The sequence below is a fragment of the Cryptotermes secundus genome, unplaced genomic scaffold (genome assembly GCF_002891405.2).
Source record: "Cryptotermes secundus unplaced genomic scaffold, Csec_1.0 scaffold62, whole genome shotgun sequence".
In the NCBI taxonomy this organism is placed as follows: domain Eukaryota; kingdom Metazoa; phylum Arthropoda; class Insecta; order Blattodea; family Kalotermitidae; genus Cryptotermes; species Cryptotermes secundus.
In genome coordinates, this window is record NW_019727786.1 from 627,611 (window position 1) to 647,089 (window position 19,479).

Consider the following 19,479-nt stretch of genomic DNA (forward strand, 5'->3'; position numbering starts at 1 on the left):
AAAAGTGCAGTTGTCCCTGTAAGGAAGTATGTAGAATTAAGCCCTACGCCATGAAGACATACGAGTATGGGGGAGTGGGGTTATGGTTCCACTATAGTAGAAAAATGAAGGAAGGTAGGAGGAGGAAAGGTCATGATAATTACGGAACGTTGAAATATGGAGAGAGAGATAAAAGGAAGTTGAATACTTTTCTAATTCTTATCCGTCCTTGTGCAACTAAATCAATATCCGTTAGATTTGCATGTTTCTTCTTTCCGCTTTGTGTCACAAAATGCTTCGACCTAATTGGCCATCATCAGGTGTACAAAGTGCGCTTAAGAGTCTGCTCTACTTTCCTTTTGACGTATTAGACCCTTCTGGACGTTTCATTCAGGTTATGTTACGCCATGCCTTTGCGTCTTACCACGTGTTTGGTTTATCTGTAGTATGCACCAGTGTTTTGTATGGTGGGTATGATATCCTATTTCTGCTTTTCGGTTATAGTATTTGTGCTATTACTCACGTTTTTTTGAATATGTTGCTGTCATTTTCTCTGGCGTTGTAACTGTTCTGCTTGATTCTGCGTGCTTCCCGTGCCGCTCATGTCCTTGATTCTGTTTTCCTGAATAATGTACTGTGTACGTGCTGCTACCTGGTATTCGTTTCCCGTACTGCTTTCAATATTGGGGTTGTGTGTATTTAGATTTGCATTGTTCATTCGCAGGTTATTTTTGCTGGTAAGTACAATTGTATAATTATTGTTTTCCCCTTGTCTGTTTTGTTATTGTGAGTTTATTCATTCATACTTTGTTTTATACCTGTTATTAATTTCCATTCTTACACAAGAATATGAACAAAATGTAAATAACTTCATAAAAGATCACAAATTCACAGTAATAAACAACAAACAAACACAAAAACAATAAAACTAAAACTAAAACAAAGTAATAACATCATACAATAAAAACATATAGAGATACACAAATATGAACTCAATATCCCCTAGCCTCGATGCCATAATAAAACTGCACAAACGAAAAGCACCCATCTGATGATGACCAGCTAGACCTAAGCATGTAGTGAAATAAAACGGAAAGAAGAAACATCGAAACCTAAGAGATTTTGATTGAGTAGCGCAAATACGGATAAGAAGCAGCACAGAATTGAAGTTTACACACTGTACCAGAATGCTAAAATAGGTATTATATTATACAGAAAAAGAAGATGAACGCAAGGAAGGAGAAACAGCAGCAAAAAGTTAGTAAAGAGGACAGGACAAAGACGAAACAAAGAAACATACAATTAATTGAGAAAATAAAGAAAAAGAAGTATAAACGGAAAAAACAAAAAGGGAAAATGAGAAATGTAAAGAAGGAAAGAAGGCCAGAAAGAACAGACATTAAGACAGAAAGCGAGAAATAAAACGTTAACACATTTCTGTGTTCGGGTCTGAAAGGCATATCCATCACAAACGAAGTGTACCGTAGTGTATGGAGGTACAGCGCAGTAGGCGAAGTTATCTGAAAGGCTTACATGGATCTTCCTGACGCTGCTCCTTCGAGAGAAGTGCTGCCATCAGCGTCTTTAAAAGACATTTGTGTGTGCATCAGTGCAGGTCGTTTGCGAAATAACGCGCTGCATTCTGTGACAGATTTCTTATCCCTCCACTTTACGACCATGCCATTGACACTTGGACGAGGCCCTTGAGGCAACAGTTGCCTCATATAAACCCTCCCTCCACCACGCTAATATCGTCACGAGTCTTTACAGACGAGACGAAGCGAAACGTACAGAGACTGTCGTAAAAGCAGAGTCCATTCGTTAAACACTCCCAGATCAGAATCGCAAACTCCACGACAGATATCTGGAGTTGAACAACTTCTCATTTAAAGACATGAAACAAAAGAAAAGTACGAGTATATCCAATAAAACAAGCGTGGAAAGATGTTTTAGAGTAGCTACAAATCTGATGACTAAACTAGAATGTGTGTGGGTTTGTGTGTTAAGGCTCTAAAACTAAGGAACCTAGAAAACAGAAAGTTTGTATACGAACTTCGTAAAACCTGAGAATAACCAACTTGGGTGTTTATATGTAAATGTTACCTCCCTTCTGTTTACGGGTAGAAATTATGGACTTTACATAGCAGCGACTTTCTGTGCGGGATATAAAATGGCGACGATATTGGAATGTAAAACGTCTACAGTATATATTTCCATTTTTATACAACTTATAAGATGATGAACGTGTGAATTTCCACATTAATTATAATTAATGTGGAAATTCACACGTTCATCATCTTATAAGTTGTATAAAANAGGCCTGTGTTATGCTATTCTGAATATGGCAAATGATATGTCATAATACTCGTATCTCAGGCTCAGTAAAGACATTATCGCTGTTATTTTAGTGTTTGTGCTGCCCTCCAGTAATAGTAATGCGAACCATAAAACTATATTTTAGGCTATGTTTTGTGCATTCAAATTCACCGTGAATATCTATAGGAATAAAAATTATAGATGTTTGAAAAATTAGTTACTCTAAGCACAATAAAATAAATTAACATAGAGTTTCATTCGTAACATACAGTTGTCTTAAATAAAATGTCTTCCAATAGCATTCCCTAAGGAATATGACGTGTTTGCGATTGCTGGACCAAAGAAAGTTCATATAAAATTAATGTTTTAGTGTGCGCAGTTGTTAACGGTTAGTTTAGTTCGTGTAATCACATATATAAGCAAAAGCTGTCCTTTTATTCAGGTAGTATTAGAAGAAAGAAGTTCAGTATGAATAAATATTGTAGATTAAAAAAACAACTATTGTAAGCATAATAAAAATATTCGCGGGCAAGCTATCGCTGTCTTGTGTTGAATAAAATGAATTCAAATTGGATTATTTTTCAAGAAACTGGCGTGCTTGCAATTATTTTATGGGACACTTAAGAAATATTCATATAAAATTAGTCCAATGATTCAGTCATAATGGAGACATTAAATTAACACCAGCAGGGCCTAGGCCTTGCAGTTAACGTTTTGTAAATTTACCGTTTGTCGTTCTTTATATCTCGCAAGCGTTTACGTGTATATTCATTTATTTTAGGCATAAGTCTACAGTTCCAAAGCTAATATTGTTACAGATAAACCACTGCAAAAGATCACAAATTAATGTTGATGATTTCGTATATAGGACTAAATATCGAGTGTCCAATTGACACTTGGTTTTGAATTGCAAATTTCACACACAATTTTACTGAACTAGTTGACATGTTCTAGATGCGCGTTTTGAACGAAAAATCATCCAGATATTCATAACTGAAGTCAAATTCTACGATACATACTAACTATATTTCATATATCCACATTTTTTTTCTGTGGCGCTACAGCCCCAATTTGGGCCTAGGCCTACCTCCATAAAACTCTCCGTTTCACTTCAGTTTACTAGATCTTACACATGCGGTAGGACTCCTTGGGCGAGTGATCAGCTCGTCGCAAGGCCTCTACCTGTAGACAAACACAGAAAAACGCACACAAACATCCATGCCCTGAGTGGGATTCGAACCCACGATCCCGGCTTCCGAGCGAGCGAAGACAGTGCACGCCTTAGACCGCTCGGCTACCGTGATCGGCCATATATCCACATACAGATATTAAAAATATTCAGAGAAAAAGAAAATCATATTGAAAAAGAAAACCTTCGATCTCTCTTAACTTGTAAGGTTATGTAAAAGTGTAAGTAGAGGAAGTCCCTGTGCTTAATTAAGTTCCACGCCATAAAGACAATGTGCAGCTCTACGCAACATTAATCGCGACACTGGGTGGAGGTTAGTGGTCACTTACTCCCCTGACTGCTTTACTCTAGGGGGCCGTCCATTGGTACTATTCGATAGGTGACTGTGTAGTTGCCACTGCCAGAGCGGACGCTGTGAGAAGAGAAAAACCTCATGGCTCTGGCGACACTCGAGCGCTGGTTCTTTAGTCGTGCAGAACTATTTCAGATCCCATTAAGCTACACAACTTTTTGGAGGGTGTGGAGGGGGTTTCTACTAGAGGGTAGAGAAGGTTCATGAATGCAGTCTCAACTCTCTAGAATCTGTTGGTATGGTAACCGGCAGTAACTTGATTTCGCAGCTCTCCCTTGAAGGCCAATTTTTCCAGATGAAAAGGAGATGATAGCTCTCAAATTATTTGTCGTGTACCTCCATAGGTGTTCCCATACTCTTTTACTTACAGTTGGCGCAAGAAGCTTATAGAATTGTGTATGTGTGTTGTTTGTTTATGTGTGTTCCATCGATTTCTTATTTCACGGTCAACTGAACACGATAGGTAGTCTGTTACTTTGAGAAAATGAAACATAAATTCAAATAGAACCTTGAAACAATTTTAAAACTAAATTGATATATAACTTTAATTATATTCATCCACACCTAACAATATTTTCACCAATAACACTGAATGACCAGAACTAGTTTGTGAAAATATGGTTATGGTCTCAAATGTAACTACAAATATTCTAAGAATGTATTTTTACGATAAAATTATGAACATGGCTGCAGTGCGAAAACATGCACGAAGTTATGATTGGCAAATTATAGATAGCAGAAGTTTACACTAATCGAAATTATGGGAGGGAAATAGGTCACAACTTTCACAATTACAAAGTTTCTATCCTCTTTAACCTCTGTATGTAAGTGGGAGCATTTGTAGGAAAATATACTTTGTATATTATTGTTATGTAATAGCGTGGCAAGGAACGCAGTATTCTTCTTCTTCGTCTTCTTCTTCCAGGATTATGTCCTTTTTATACGGCTTGGCAGGCGACAAGTTTCGTCTTTCTTCTTCCAACAATATTCCCTTTTAATTATTTCACCATCCATTTCTTTTATTCTGAATGTCTTCTAGGATCTCACTAAACAATGGCGTTCTGTTACGTCCCGTAGGCCGCTATCCTTGGAATTAGTTACATTTCTCGGTAGCCCTTTCCCTGCCACTCTTCTGATATGGTAAAATTATTGTAAAAATTTCTTTTTCCTTTCGTATTAGGTCCTCTGGTCTGTTTCCCATCAGAATTAATCTGGAACTAGACCGTCAGTAGGATTCCTTAAACATGTGATCAACCCGTCGCAAGGCCACTACCTACACAAGACAATACAAACACAGAAGAAACGTGGACAGACATCCACGATTCGAACCCATGATCCCAGTGTTCGAGCGAGCGAAGACGGTTCATGCCTTAGACAGCGTGGCCACTGTGATTAGCTAGCCAGTGCACTTCCCCAAACTATTTCTTTCAGATTCATTTTAGCAGTATCCTTTTACATATTTCTAGGTCTTCAAAGTAACTTCTTTACTTCCGACTTTCCTTCCAAAACTCGGTATTGTGTTCTCCGCTTCTCCACGAGTGCTACATCGCCGTCCATCCTATCATCCTTGATCCTAGTAATCCTATCCTAGTAATAAGTGGGGAGGAACAAAAATTGCGAAGCTCCCCCTTTTGCGCAAATTTCTCCGGCATCCTATTACAGCCACCCAATCTCCCCAAACTTCTCATCTCAGAGTCTCTCAATATATGTTCTCCCCTTAAGGTGAGAACGTTTTTCCTCAGACAATCTGAGAATGTGCTCGTAAAATCCTTACGGTAATTGACGGCTTCACACGTAGGTGAAGATAGACGAAAAATATTTAACATAACAGGGGCACGCGGTAGCGGACTTGGTTGATGTACTATGCTAAAAACTGGAAGGCTCGATGAGGTCATTGGAATTTTCAATTGACCTAATCCTTCCAGCCTCACTATGGCCCTGAGATCGACTTAACCTCTAACAGAAATGAGTAAGAGGAATCTTCCTGGGGGTAAAGGGCGGCCGGCTAGTAAGGCTGACAACCTCACCACCATTTTTGAGCCGATTGTCTTGAAAATGTGGGAGCCTATATGTCTCGCAACTCTATGGGCCTTCAAGGTCTGTTAGGAAGTAGTTTATAGCGTTTACACAAACAGGGTTTGAAGGAATGAACTGTAAGGAGATGGTTTGGGAAGTAGCTCGAAGACAGGTATTTGCAGACACGGTGAAGATCCGAGTTCCGTAAAAGCGCGGAAATTCTTTGGCCAGACAAGTAATATTAATTGGCTTTCCAAAAGGGCTCAGGACAATTGAATTTGTTACAGATAATCGGAACAAAATTCGTTACAAATTTTGGCGTAGATGCTTGTATATGACAGGTCAGACACGTGATTTACTTAGTTACGCAATGTAAACACTCATTAGGCTGAAATACAACTGCGACTTCGTATCCAGTGGGAAGGTAATACTCATTTTAGAATTCGTGAATGCTTACCAGAATGCTCGCCTCATTAGGTCGATCTTGTGTATCGGTGTCATGAGCAGGATCCAACCACAGGTGCCGCTAGCGGAAGCAATCAATCATAACAAGAAAACAAGGTTCTTTGACGATGAAATTATAAATACTCGATTTAACGGTTTTCCGAAGCGTTAAACTCTCCCACATAAGAGGATGTATATACCTATAAGTGAATTTTAAAGCTCTAAGCAGGTATAAAAATGTTACACACACGGAGTACCTGAACATGCCAGAATTTAGTAAACATATTAATCTAAACGCCATTTTGTAATGAACAGCCTAACATGAGACACTGCCTACAACTTGTACTAAGAAATCTTTTTAATACAAGATAGCCATTAAAACTCTTAAACACGAAAAAGAGTGAGAGACACAAAAGAGAATAAAAATATACTACTTTGGGGGGAAGGGAGAGAGAATTTCCCGCTTCTGTAGGTTCCCTGGCAGTGCCCCCTCATCCTTTTCGTAGAATTATATTTGTGAGGGGGTTGAGCTTCAAAAGGTAAAGAAAGAAAAGTGTTATGAGATGGACTTTTTTGTAAGCAGAAACAGAAATTTTGGCAAGGGCTTTGGTAAGTATGATCTGAATTTTGGTGTTAACACTGGGAGGGCTGCATAATAGTGATAATTTTTCGAATCTTGAGAGGGCTACATTAGGGCGAAAATTTAATGTTAGCATTGAGAAGGATATGTGAAACATGCGGGAGACATGTAATATAGTTAACAATTGAGCATTTGCTCAAGGACGGAGGAAAACCATGGAAATTCTTGAAGGATATGGCCAGTAGCAAACATTCTAAATGGAAACTGATTTCTGTCTAGCAGTCATGAATTTAAATGTAGTTTAAATAAATTGTAAAAATCCAGTTCCTACCATTCAGTAAACACAAAACCAATCGGTTAATGTTGTTTATCGTATCACATGAAACACCTAAATATTCTGTGTGGGAAAAATGTAGAGTTTATGATTAAAAAAAGTGACACAGTTACCACGACCCTTAAGCTTTAAATAGTTTATGTTCAGCCAGGAGAAATTTTTCTTATTTCGAAGTTTCATCATCATGTGACAAAAGTCCTGCCACTGACTCTGGCCTGAACCAATTACATTCAGTCCACTCACACACCCTTGTCTCTTTAAGATCCACTTGTGCCTGATGCTTGCACCTACGACCCCTTGGGTTATGTCAGCTAATATATGCAGTTTACCTTTCTCCATATAACCCTCTCGATTTGATCATCATAAACAATATTACATGAAGAGTACAAATCAATATATAATGTGCAGGGCATGTAGCACGAATGGGGAAGAGGATGAATGCATATAGGATATTGGAGGAAAAGTCGGAAGGAAAGAGACCAGTGTGAAGATCAAGACGTAGGTGGGTGAACTATATTAAAATAAATCTTAGAGAGATAGGATGGGATAATACGGATTGGATTGATCTGGCTCAGGATAGGGACCGGGGGAGGGCTCTAATGAATACGGTAATGAGCCTTCGGGTTCCACAAAATTATGTGAAGTTCTTGAGTAGCTGAACAATTGGTAGCCCCTCAGGAAAGACTCAAATCCATGAGTGAACAATATTAAAATGGATCCTAGAGAGATAGGATGGGATAGTATGGATTGGGTTGATCGGGCTCAGGATAGGGACCGTTGGAGGACTCTAATGAACACGGTAATGAGCCTTCGGGTAAAATTCTGGGAAGTTCTTGAATAGCTGCACAGTTGGCAGCTTTTCAGGAAAGGCTCAACTCCTTGAATGAGTGACCTCTACGAAGCCAATTGCCCTCAGCACTTTGTTCTCAAACGCGTTCAATCTGTTTTCTTCTCATAGAGCGAGGTGCTGACCTATCGAAACCAAACTTTGCGACATTTATTAAATAACTGCTGTTGGCAAGGTTGCGAACAGACACGATATGTTCTCTTTATGTTAAATTTGAACACTTAGTGCAAATGAAATGTACAAATCTGCTTTCGAAATATAGCCAGCTCTGAAGAAACACTGAAGATGTACCACCATAGGTCTGATGCTCTTATAAGATAAATAAACCTGTACCTTTGAAGTATTACATTAAACTTAGAGAACTTTCAAACAGTTTAGCATAATCTATATGCACCTGCTGATTCTCATAACAAAATATTCGAGGAAAGTTTTGAAGGAATTTGTTTTCTTTAATCCCTTTGAAAGGGTGCTAATAAGAATTTCAGAAAGCGTACATCTCTGTGTACGTTCCGTGCAAAGAAAGTAACATAAAGAATAAAATTTCCAAATTAATGTATGTGAACTCCTTAATCCTATGCTATCTGTGACTCTCTACATGGCATCTTGAAAATATTGAATTGATGCCAAAGACAACTTAACCTCTCTTTGAAGTAAGGGCAGTATTTGTGATTTTTACGTGGAATTTTCTTATGGCAATGAAGTTCACCGTGCAATGTCTTCACTTTGACAGATATTGAACTTCTGATGAAATTTCCTTTCATTAAATTTAATTATTCATTATCCTACCCACAAGCCCATATGAAGAGTAACCGTAATTAGTTTGTATTATGAATAACATAAAATAAGTTGGCACACATTCAACACGAGAAGTGATATTTGAGACTTTTATAGCGATGAATGTGAACACAACTGTCTTCTGGGATGTATCACCGCGTAATTGCTGTACCTTAAAGTTCGAGACGCCGGTCACGGTAGCCGAGCGGTCTAAGGCATGTACTGTATTCGCTCGCTTGGAAACCGGGATCGTGGGTTCGAATCCCACTCAGGGCATGGATGTTTAGTTTGTCTGTGTGCGTTTTTCTGTGTTCGTGTACAGGTAGAGGCCTTGCGACGAGCTGATCACCCGCCCAAGGAGTCCTACCGAATGTGTAAGATCTAGAAAAACTGAAGTGAACGGAGAAGTTCATGGAGGTGGGCCTAGGCCCACTGGGGCTGTAGTGCCAAGGAAAAAAAAATTTGGAGACAGCGGTCACCTCCGAAAGGTTGGTGGTTATCTAGTATACTACATGGCGTCAAGGCCGCGTCATAGCTCAAGTGGGATTTGTGGTGGACAAAGTGACGCTGGGGCAAGATTTCTCCGAGTACTTCGGTTTTCCCTGCCAATTTTCATTCCACCAATTGCTCCACAATCACCCTCACCTATCATCTTGGGTTGGTACAATAGGCCAGAAGTGGCCGCAGTACAAGGTACTTAGTCCAAACCAAATAGCAATAAAAAAACACATTTAAGAATTATTGAGTTTTGTATTTGTACTCGTCTAATATTCTGAAGAACACGATCTTTTGGAAACTTGATTCGTTTCCGTCCTCAGATGAAAGGGTGGGAAGCGTCTAATGTGTTTTTCCCCCCGTCAGAATAGGGCTAACCTCAATCGGTGGACCTGCCTCTTGGCATAGTTGAGCTCTTTCTGAAGGAGTCTCCCACAATTTTCTCTGAGGATGGAGACAGATCCAGTTTCTGAAACGTTATGCTCTTTTCAATATCAGATGACGGAAAAAGCCGAGAAGCTCCATAATGCAAAGTGTTACATACCATCGTCACATCAATTTGGAGCTGATTAACAATGTATTTATTTCATACCCTGAACCATGACACCGCGTAGTATGAAGGGCGAGTACCAACTTTTCAGAGAAATATACATTATCTGCCTTCAGGGAGGAATTGCCCTTTCTTCATTTCTTCTCTGTATACTTCTTATTTTCCCAACCTCTTCCTTCCACCTTCTCAATAAAGTTGTCTGCAGTTTGTCTTCTACTCTTACCCTACTTATTATTATTCTCTATCCTCTTAATTTTCTTCATCTTCTTTGTTCTCCTTTCTTTTAATGTTCTGACACCTAGAATTGTGCGTTAGGGGTTGTCACGTATTTCAGTATTTTCAATCTTGTCTAACAATAATTAATGGAGACGATCCTCGCCCGATAATTTATCCAGTAGCTGCAGGGAAGTACAGAAACCTCTCATGAACACGAAAAGAGCGTGTTAACAGATTCCCTATTCCTTTTCATTTTTGTTTTGTACATAACCCCACTTGAAATGTAAAACCTTAGCAATGAGTTTCCTCGCAGAATCGAATTCCGTAGAAAAGAGAAGCTGCTAGTCGTGCTTATTGGAAAACCGTGTGTCATGGAAAGGAAAGGGAGGTACGGGGATAGAGGTGAACCGGCTAGAATGGCCCTCGGGGGACGTTGCAGGCAACAGTTCCTTAAATTAGAGTACCATTCTCGAATGCACGTAGGACAGTTTCCTTCTACAGAAATAAAATTAAGTACAAGGTGAATAGTAGAAAATTTACTACGTCGAATTATGCTGGATTGAGTAAGAGTATTGTATCTCAAAAGTCTCGAAAACAGGTAGCTCACATCTGAATATTCCTACGAATATACTGCAAGAAAGTAGAGTTTAGTGCATGTCCAGTTTTTGTTAATTTAAAGGAATTTTTTTTCCTTTATTTAACTGGCTGTTCCAGCCCTTTCAGGACCCGGGCCTCTTATTCAGTTCCGTAATCATTTTTCACAGACGGTAGGACTCCTTGGGCAAGTGATAAGCCCGTTGCAAGGCCGCTACCTAAACACGGGGCAACACAAACACAGAATAAACGCATACACACATCAAACATCCATGCCTTGAATGGGATACGAACCCACGATCCCAGCATCCGAGCCAGTAAAAACAGTTCATGCCTTAGACGGCGCGGCTACTGTGACCAACTAAATGAAATATAATCAGAAATATTTATGTGTAAATATTGCGTTGCACGAGTATTCCCAACTGTTTTTATTTTCGTCGGCACAATTTTCCGTATAGATATATTATACGTTAAGTACTAACTGTTATCCGTTTCGGCCTTTTGGCTATCATCAGACATTGTAAGACTTGAAACCCCCACAATAAAAAAAAAACAAATTTTGGGAGTGTAGAGAAGGATAAGTCAAGCTAACAGTGAACGTATATTACCTGATAATAACAAGGAAGTAGAAATACACAGTAGTCAGTACTTAACACATAGCATATTTGTACAAAAAAAATGCTGACGGAAACAAATACAGTTGAAATAAATTGCCGTTTTTTTTAAATATGTTAATTACTTGCGAGAAGTATTATCACATGCAGATATTTGAAGGGCTGACTTAATTTAAAAAAAAAAAATACCAACAGAAAGAAAATTCTCAAACAGCACCCCCATATTCTGAACTAGAGTTAATGTTTAAAATCAACTGAAAGAGTGGTACAGGATTCAAGCAAATTATTAAGATTGAACAAAGACTGATTATGGCCGCGCCTTACCTCAAGCGGTTAGTCGCTGGTTTCCCACAGCGGCGGTCCGGGTTCGACCCTGGGTCTGGTAAAGTGGGATTTGTGGTAGACAAAGTGGCTCTAGGGCGAGTTTTCTCCGAGTACTTCGGTTTCGCCTGCCAATCTTCATTCCCCCATATTCTATTTTTTTCTGTGGCGCTACAGCCCCAAGGAAGCAAACAATTCACAATTTGGTGAATAAACTTTGATTAATAAGGATCTAAACTGACAAAACTCAAGTTCGTACAGCAACAGGCATGACCAGAGTGGTTTGAACGGCTGTTGTACTGCGATGTGGAAAGCAAATGGAAAAACTACCACATTATCACTTTTCCTGGATAGTCTATTTCCAAAAACAGAGATACTATGTATTCGAGATTAAACTGGAGGGGCGGATAGAATTGACCAGAAGACGAGGAAGAAGACGTAAGAAGATGCTGGATGACCTTGGGGACAGAAGAGGATATTTTTATTTGAAGGAGAAAGTTGAGATCGCATTAAGTGAAGGAACTGTTTTGGAAGAGACTGGACCTGAAAGATTACTGATGACTGACTGACAGCCCCAATTTGGGCCTAAGCCTATCTCCATGAAACTCTCCGTTTCACTTCGGTTTACTAGATCTTAAACATTCGGTAGGACTCCTTGGGCGAGTGATCAGCTCGTCGCAAGGCCTCTACCTGTAGACAAACACAGAAAAACGCAAAGAAACATCCATGCCCTGAGTAGGATTCGACCCCACGATCCCGGCTTCCGAGCGAGTGAAGACAGTGCATGCCTTAGACCGCTCGGCTACTGTGACCGGCTTCCACAATATTCTACATCATCATAATCATCAGGAGCAGGTACACTAGGCCAATCAGTGGCTGATGTGCCGAGTTGACCCAGCTGGATTCCACCCCTCACTAGCGAATTAAAAAAAAAAAGAGATTGATTTTAAGCCAGCATTCCAAAAATTCTGTCAGAACGAGGAAACTGTAGGAATCAGAACAGTGTGAAATGAAACCGAAAGCTTGTCGTGAGTACGACGAACTTATCTCCTGTTTAGACCAGTGCAAATCAGCAGTTTGGCTGACTTGTGATCGCGATGAGATATAAAACAACTCATGTTACTATTTCCTGCAATGTACTAAGGCTGCAAGGCAAATGCTACTATATATCTTGATCTGGTTTAGTTTACTCATGTGACTAGCCTGAACATGGTATTTTTGTACTGACACACACCATTCCATGTGCAAAGTGAGATTATTTTGTAAATGATCTAAGAGATGCAGTTGGAGGACGCTGAACAGTGCAAAGAGCCTTGAAGAAATACAAGATTCCAGCGAACACATATAAAGAAAATGCTTCTGGTTTCACCTGCATCTACGAAATGCCGATTTGTATAACGGGAATGCCTTTATCTTGACTTCATAAGATAATACCGAACTCTGGGCTACGTAACTGAGATGCAGTCCATTTGTTCCTGAGTAAGCGCAACAGATCTGAGGCGACACCTGCTTCACATCGCAAATAAAAACGTAAGAGAAAAGAATCCTTCAGTGGTGTACCCAATTTTGTGAATTTTAGTTGTAATGAAATTTCTCTACTGATCCTCCAGTTCCTACAATTTCCCATAATCCCAATCTCTAATGTATTCAGCAATTTTTATATTCTCACCTAACCCACACGTTAGGCCGCGCCATAGCTCAAGCGGTTAGTCGCTGGCTTTCCACAGCGGCGGTCCGGGTTCGATCTCGGGTCTGGTCAAGTAGGATTTGTGGTGGACAAAGTGGCGCTGGGGCAGATTTTCTCCGAGTCCTTCGGTTTCCCCTGCCAATCTTCATTCCACCAATTGCTCCACAATCACCCTCACCTATCATCTGGGGCTGGTACAATAGGCCAGAAGTGGCCGCAGTACTCGTACAAAGGACTTAGTCGCACCCCACTAGCAACAAAAAAAAACCCACACATTACCACATATGTTTCATATCATGATATTTTTTTCACGTAATAACGAAATCGAAGTTTTCGGAAACTGGTTCTGTTTTCGTCTTCAGGCGAAAGGAGGGAAGACACCAATTTAATCGTGTCCCTTAGAAAGAGCTAACCTCAATCACTTTGTAAGGGATCCAACTGAAGAGGTGTCTTCCCCCACTCACCTGAGGACGATAACAGATCCAGTTTCTGAAACGTCGTGTTTTTCCTTTTCCAGAACACCGGACGATAGGCAAAGTCCAAAAATCCAGTAATTCTGAGTGTTATACACCATCGTCAGAAGCCTTTAGAATTTACTAGAATAACTGTTACATGTAAACCCCCGTGCCATTAGATGAACCAGAAGTCAGCGCTCTAAATACGACATAAAACGTGAAAAGGGCAAACTAGTTAGCAACGAAATGCGAACAGTGGGTCCGTTTGAATCAACAGCAACATTCAAAGCAGTGACAGAGTTTATCGCATTGACTGAGCAGCAAAAGGCTGAAGGCTACTCAGTTCTCAGACTGCAGACCTCCACGTGAGAACTGAGCCCCGAGAACCAAAGAGCACAATGAGAGAAACAAACATAAAGCAAACTTTGGCTCTAGAAGCGGGGATCTACAGCGAGGGCCTGAGTAAACAACGATGAGTGCTGATGACTGTGAAGCTTTCTGCACACATGAAAATGAGGTTAAGGCTGACTGCAAGCGGAAATGGACAAATTGATTATTCGTCTTGACAAATAAAGCAGCCAGACGTTGCCCAGCCATTAAATTACAATGAGTAATGTGATTAATTCATTCATCAATGGCCCTTTGTTGGGCCCTGGCCTCTTGTTCAGTCTCTTATACTTTTTTTTTTACGCGGAGAGTATGACTCCTTGGGCGAGTGATCAGCCCGTAACAAGGCCGCTACCTACACACAGGATGACACAAACATAGAATAAAAGCAAACACATCCATACCTTGAGTGCAATTCGAACCCACGATCCCGATGTTCGAGAGAGCGAAGACAGTTCATGCCTTAGACCGCGCGGCCGCTGTGATCGGCTAATATTCAGTATTCGAGTAAGCAAATTAAACGCCGGTCACGGTAGCCGGGCAGTGTAAAGCCTGCATTGTTTTCGCTCGCTTGGAAGCCGAGACTGTGGGTTCGAATCCCACTTGGGACATGGATGTTTAGTGTTTTATGTGTGTGTTTGCGTTTTTCTGTGTTTGTTTACAGGTAGAGGCCTTGCGACGTGCTGATCACCCTCCCAAGAAGTCCTACCGTAAGTGAAACGGAGAGTTTAATGGAGATAGGCCAAGGCCCGAACTAGGGCTATAGCGCCAAAGGAATAAAATGTAAAATAAACTATGTATATATATGAGCTTGGCCGGTCACGGTAGCCGAGCGGTCTAAGGCATTCACTGTCTTCGCTCGCTCGGAAGCCGGGCTCGTGGGTTCAAATCTCACTTCGGGCATGGATGTTTGTGTGCGTTTTTCTGTGTTTGTCTACAGGTAGAGGCCTTGCGACGAGCTGATCACTCGCCCAAGGAGTCCTACCGAATGTGTAAGATCTAGTAAACTGAAGTGAAAGGAGAGTTTCATGGAGGTAGGCCTAGGCCCAAATTGGGGCTGTAGCGCCACATGAAAAAATATATATGAGCTTTGATAATTAAATTCGGCACTGTGCTCACAGAAAATATATGAATAGAGCGTTCTTAAACGTCTCATCCTCGTCTTATTTAAATTAAATTCGTCATGATATTGCGGCTTGCCGTCAGAAAGCCATAACTGATTAGAAGATCAGGGTTGATTTCCTAGGCAACGACCAGCGTTCCCGCTGCAAAGCCTAGGAATTGGAACGCATCCATTGCTATACAACGGCTGGCAATATTCATACAACAAGTTGTTTGAAGCAGCGTTTCGATAGCAGCGGGCGGAATTAACCCTTCGACATGGTATTCCCTATTCAGTCCGAGTGCACGTTATAAGAGTCTAACTGCTACAAGAGACTGGTTCAGTTTGTATTTGACCTTAGAAGAGCAGAGTTGGTGTTCGGCAAGAGAACAGAAGGGTTCTCATCCGACTAGAGCAGGAGACACTTTACCGAGAACAGCGGTGCGATAGTGTAGTAACATTGAAGAGGAAACTCTTAAGGGCGTTAGCTGTACTTGCGAGTGTAAAAGTGACTGTTCAATAAATATTCGTTCAAATTCGAGAACTCACGTACGATTTCTTGTCGCGATGCCTAGCAAACACGCAACAATATTGTAATACATCATTCGTTTTATATATATATAAAGTACCAACAATGAATAAACCCTAATAAAAGGGTGGGTAAACAGTGGACAGAAAAGATTAATGAAGAGCGACTTCAAGAAACCTGCCGCCAAACTATAAATTTGATGTCTGTCGTAAGGCCAAAGATCACTCTTAGGGAGTAGCCACCCGCCCGTGGTACCTGCAATAGATGGATATATTAAATACAAATACAGCCTTTCGCGAGGAGTCCCATGAAAAATACATAAACTGGAATTTTCTGCATTTGAGCCTCGAGAACAGAAGTTCTGAATAGAGAAATTAGGTATATTGTCTCGAGTGGGACATTCAATGGGGAGACTTCAAGAGGCAGAATCGAGAAAGAAAGTCGATGAGGAGTTACGTACAATCGATTTGTAAAACGTGTGCATCTCAGTGGTTGGATGAAAGCTGCGATTGTGACCTCTATACACATCGAAGAGTTGTGGAACCATAATTTTCAAGGATTTAATGTTGTGAACCAACAGCATCATTGTTCCTATCAGAACTCTATCCTACACCTCTGCCAGCTCGGAAACCTATCATTACTTTCATGATCCTATCCGGGTTAGGGAGATCTGCCACCTCGGTTACGAAGCGCGCAGTATCCAAGCCCACAGATGAAAGAGCTCACTGGTCTGAGTGTAGCCTGGCACACGGCTAACCAAACCAACCCTAACGTCCCCAGCACGACCCATCACAAGTACCAAGACGAAGGCTACGTCATCAGAATCCGACGAGATTGCAGAGACGAAGCTGGCGCTGACTTGTGTAGGCAGTTAAGTCTACGCGTATGTTCGTAGCTGTAATTTTTCTTCATTCTGAATGTCTTAAGTTAAAATAAATTAGATGTTTAGAACACGGCATTCTGCTCACGCTACCTGTGCACGTCTTCCATTTTATTTTCAAAATAAAAAATGACTATTTCCTACAATTTCTTTCTTTACAATGTAGCTCGACACTGATCCCTGTGGGGGTACGAATTGAATATCCATATATTATTCACAAGAAATGTGAGCTTCACTGGACCCCCTACTGACGTCACGTGACAGTCATAATGACAATTGCAGATAGACTGCAGACAACGCCTGATGTCTCTCTTTGTGCTTCAAAGGATTAAGCTTAATGAAATCATAAATACTGATGGATATTTTAAATAACGCTAATGGATTTAGTTAAAGTGCCTCTCTCATGGCAAGAAGCCGGGAGAGCTCAGTCTGTATAGCGACTGGCTACGGACTGGACGACCGATGGGTCGGAGTTCGAGTCCCGTTAGGATGAAGAATTTTCTCTTCTCCACGTCGTCCAGACCGGCTCTGTGGTCCACCCAGCCTCCTATCCAATGGGTGCCGGGGCTCTTTCCCGGGGGTAAAGCGGCCGGATCGTGAAGTTGACCAACTAGTGCCGACTTCAAGAAAATGTGAATCTATATATCCACTTCCCCTTAAGCCTTCGTGGCGTAGTGCTTAATTAGTTAAGCACAGGGACAACTTTACCTTACTTATCTTACTTCTCTCGTGGCACAACTGTATTGTGAGTTGTGCTTCGTACATTCTTGAAAATATTCTAACCTTAGAAATACGTTCCTAGGGACTCGACTAGGTTCCAGCTGTGTTTTTGCTGTCTGTAGGTCTCGGCTTATGTAGGTGTTCTGCGGGCTCAGTAGAGGGCACCTCTAGCCAAGGTTCGGTCTCACGTGTTCGGCAATCCGTTACTTAGGGAACGCTCCTTATACACTGGTAATGAGTTTCGTCTCATCCGTTGCTACTCAACGGCCTTCTGTTGTTCATCTCCGGGGAAAAGCTGTTTCGTTGATTCTGCAATTCCTACGCAACGGCCCACTGTTATTGCGTTATCATGGAAGTATCCACTCCAAACACGTTACAATATTCTCTCTTGATTTGAAACTGTAAGGTGTCCTGATGAAAGGTATCCAAAATAATAAAAAAAAGTGTATCTCGAAAACTAATTATCATACACGTATCCGGTTTATGTCATCGGATAGGAAAATTCCGAAAGTTTTTCTTTCATACCCGGATTACACGTATACGCCGTCGCATTTTTCTCGCCGTGATAGGAATCACCTGGACAGAGAGATGGCTGGGAAATGAATTGGCCCCTTAGGTCGCCAGATTTAACCCCAGTGTATTTGTCTTGTGGAGTTATGTGAAGAACACTGTCTACCAGGTTAAGATCAACGACCTTCAACATCTGAAAGTCCGCATAAGGGACTCTGTGGCTACGGTAACACCTAACCTGCTTTCTTTTTCCATTGGCGCTACATCCCTCATTTTGGGCCTAGGCCTACCTCCGTGTAACTCTCCGTCACTTCGGTTTTACTAGATCTTACACATTCGGTAGGACTCCTTGGGCGGGTCATCAGCTCATCGCAAGGCCTCTACCTGTACACAAACAAAGAAAAACGCACACAAACATCCATGCCCTGAGTGGGATTCGAACCCACGATCCCGGCTTCCGAGCGAGCGAAGACAGTGCATGCTTTAGACCGCTCGGCTACCATGACCGGCTCAAACATGCTTAAAGTGCGGATATTTGTCTTGCCACCAAGGGAGCCCACATTTAAATTTATTGATAAAGTTATATACGCAGAAAAAACTTTTATAGTTTCCTTTTGTAATGGTGTAAACCATTAATGTGTATAATAAATTCTGAGATATAATGTTTTATTTTGGATCCTTTCATCCGGACACCCTGTATTTGGTATTTAACAAAAATGTAACCGGATGTATGATATTTGAGTCGATATCTCCTTGACATTTCAGATAATATATGCCTCCGAAATTCTGGTATTCATCTGTCAGACTGAGAAAATTTCATAACTAAGAAAACAGAAACATGAATATGAACCACCATCTTTCAATTTCCTATGACTCTTCAAAAATTCAATCATGAACTTCCATTGAAATATTCATGAAAATAATGCATCGACTTTTTCTGATATTAGTTCAGCATATAAAAGATTAAGAAAAGTTAGTTCGGTTTAATTTTAATTGAAGGGGCGTCGCCTTCATTTTTCCCCACCCTACCTTGTTCTAGGATATTTCACAGTGATACACGTATAACTTTCCAAACAACAAACTTTCTCCTCTTAAGCAGAGGTAACTGATGTGATCAGACGAAAAGGAAAGGTCCTATATCCACAAAATCTATCCACTAGTAATACGGCATTAACTTTTGTTAAAAATTTATACAGTGGAAAATTTGATACAGTCATCCCCCCTTTACTCGACGTCCGATTAATCGACAGTTCGGTCCAGTGACGCTTTCACAACATGTACAAATACCCAAACTATCATCATTCCCCAGACAATAGACAATCGCCAATGCGCGCGCATAGGCAATGTGTCACGCCTGTCAGCCATTCTGATAGTGCGGTAGAGGAATCTTACCAATGTTCACTGCTTTTCATCATATCTTGCAACCTCACGAATAAAACTAAAGCATTATGGACCCAACTACTAGAAGCAAAACAATTGTTGAAAATTGGTTCGTTGAATTACGAATCGCCGATCGATGACGTTCCATGGATTCAATTAACGTCAATTAATTAGCGAGATGTGGCTGTATAATTACTTAAGTTCAGAA

The 19,479-nt window shown here is 40.8% G+C and overlaps 1 protein-coding gene across 1 annotated transcript in view; it reads right to left on the reverse strand.

Moving 5' to 3' along the window:
- Nucleotides 1-19,479, reverse strand: part of LOC111864910 (metabotropic glutamate receptor 1) — a 228,313-nt gene that overhangs the window by 96,164 nt on the left and 112,670 nt on the right. The gene's annotated exons all lie outside the window — the stretch shown is intronic.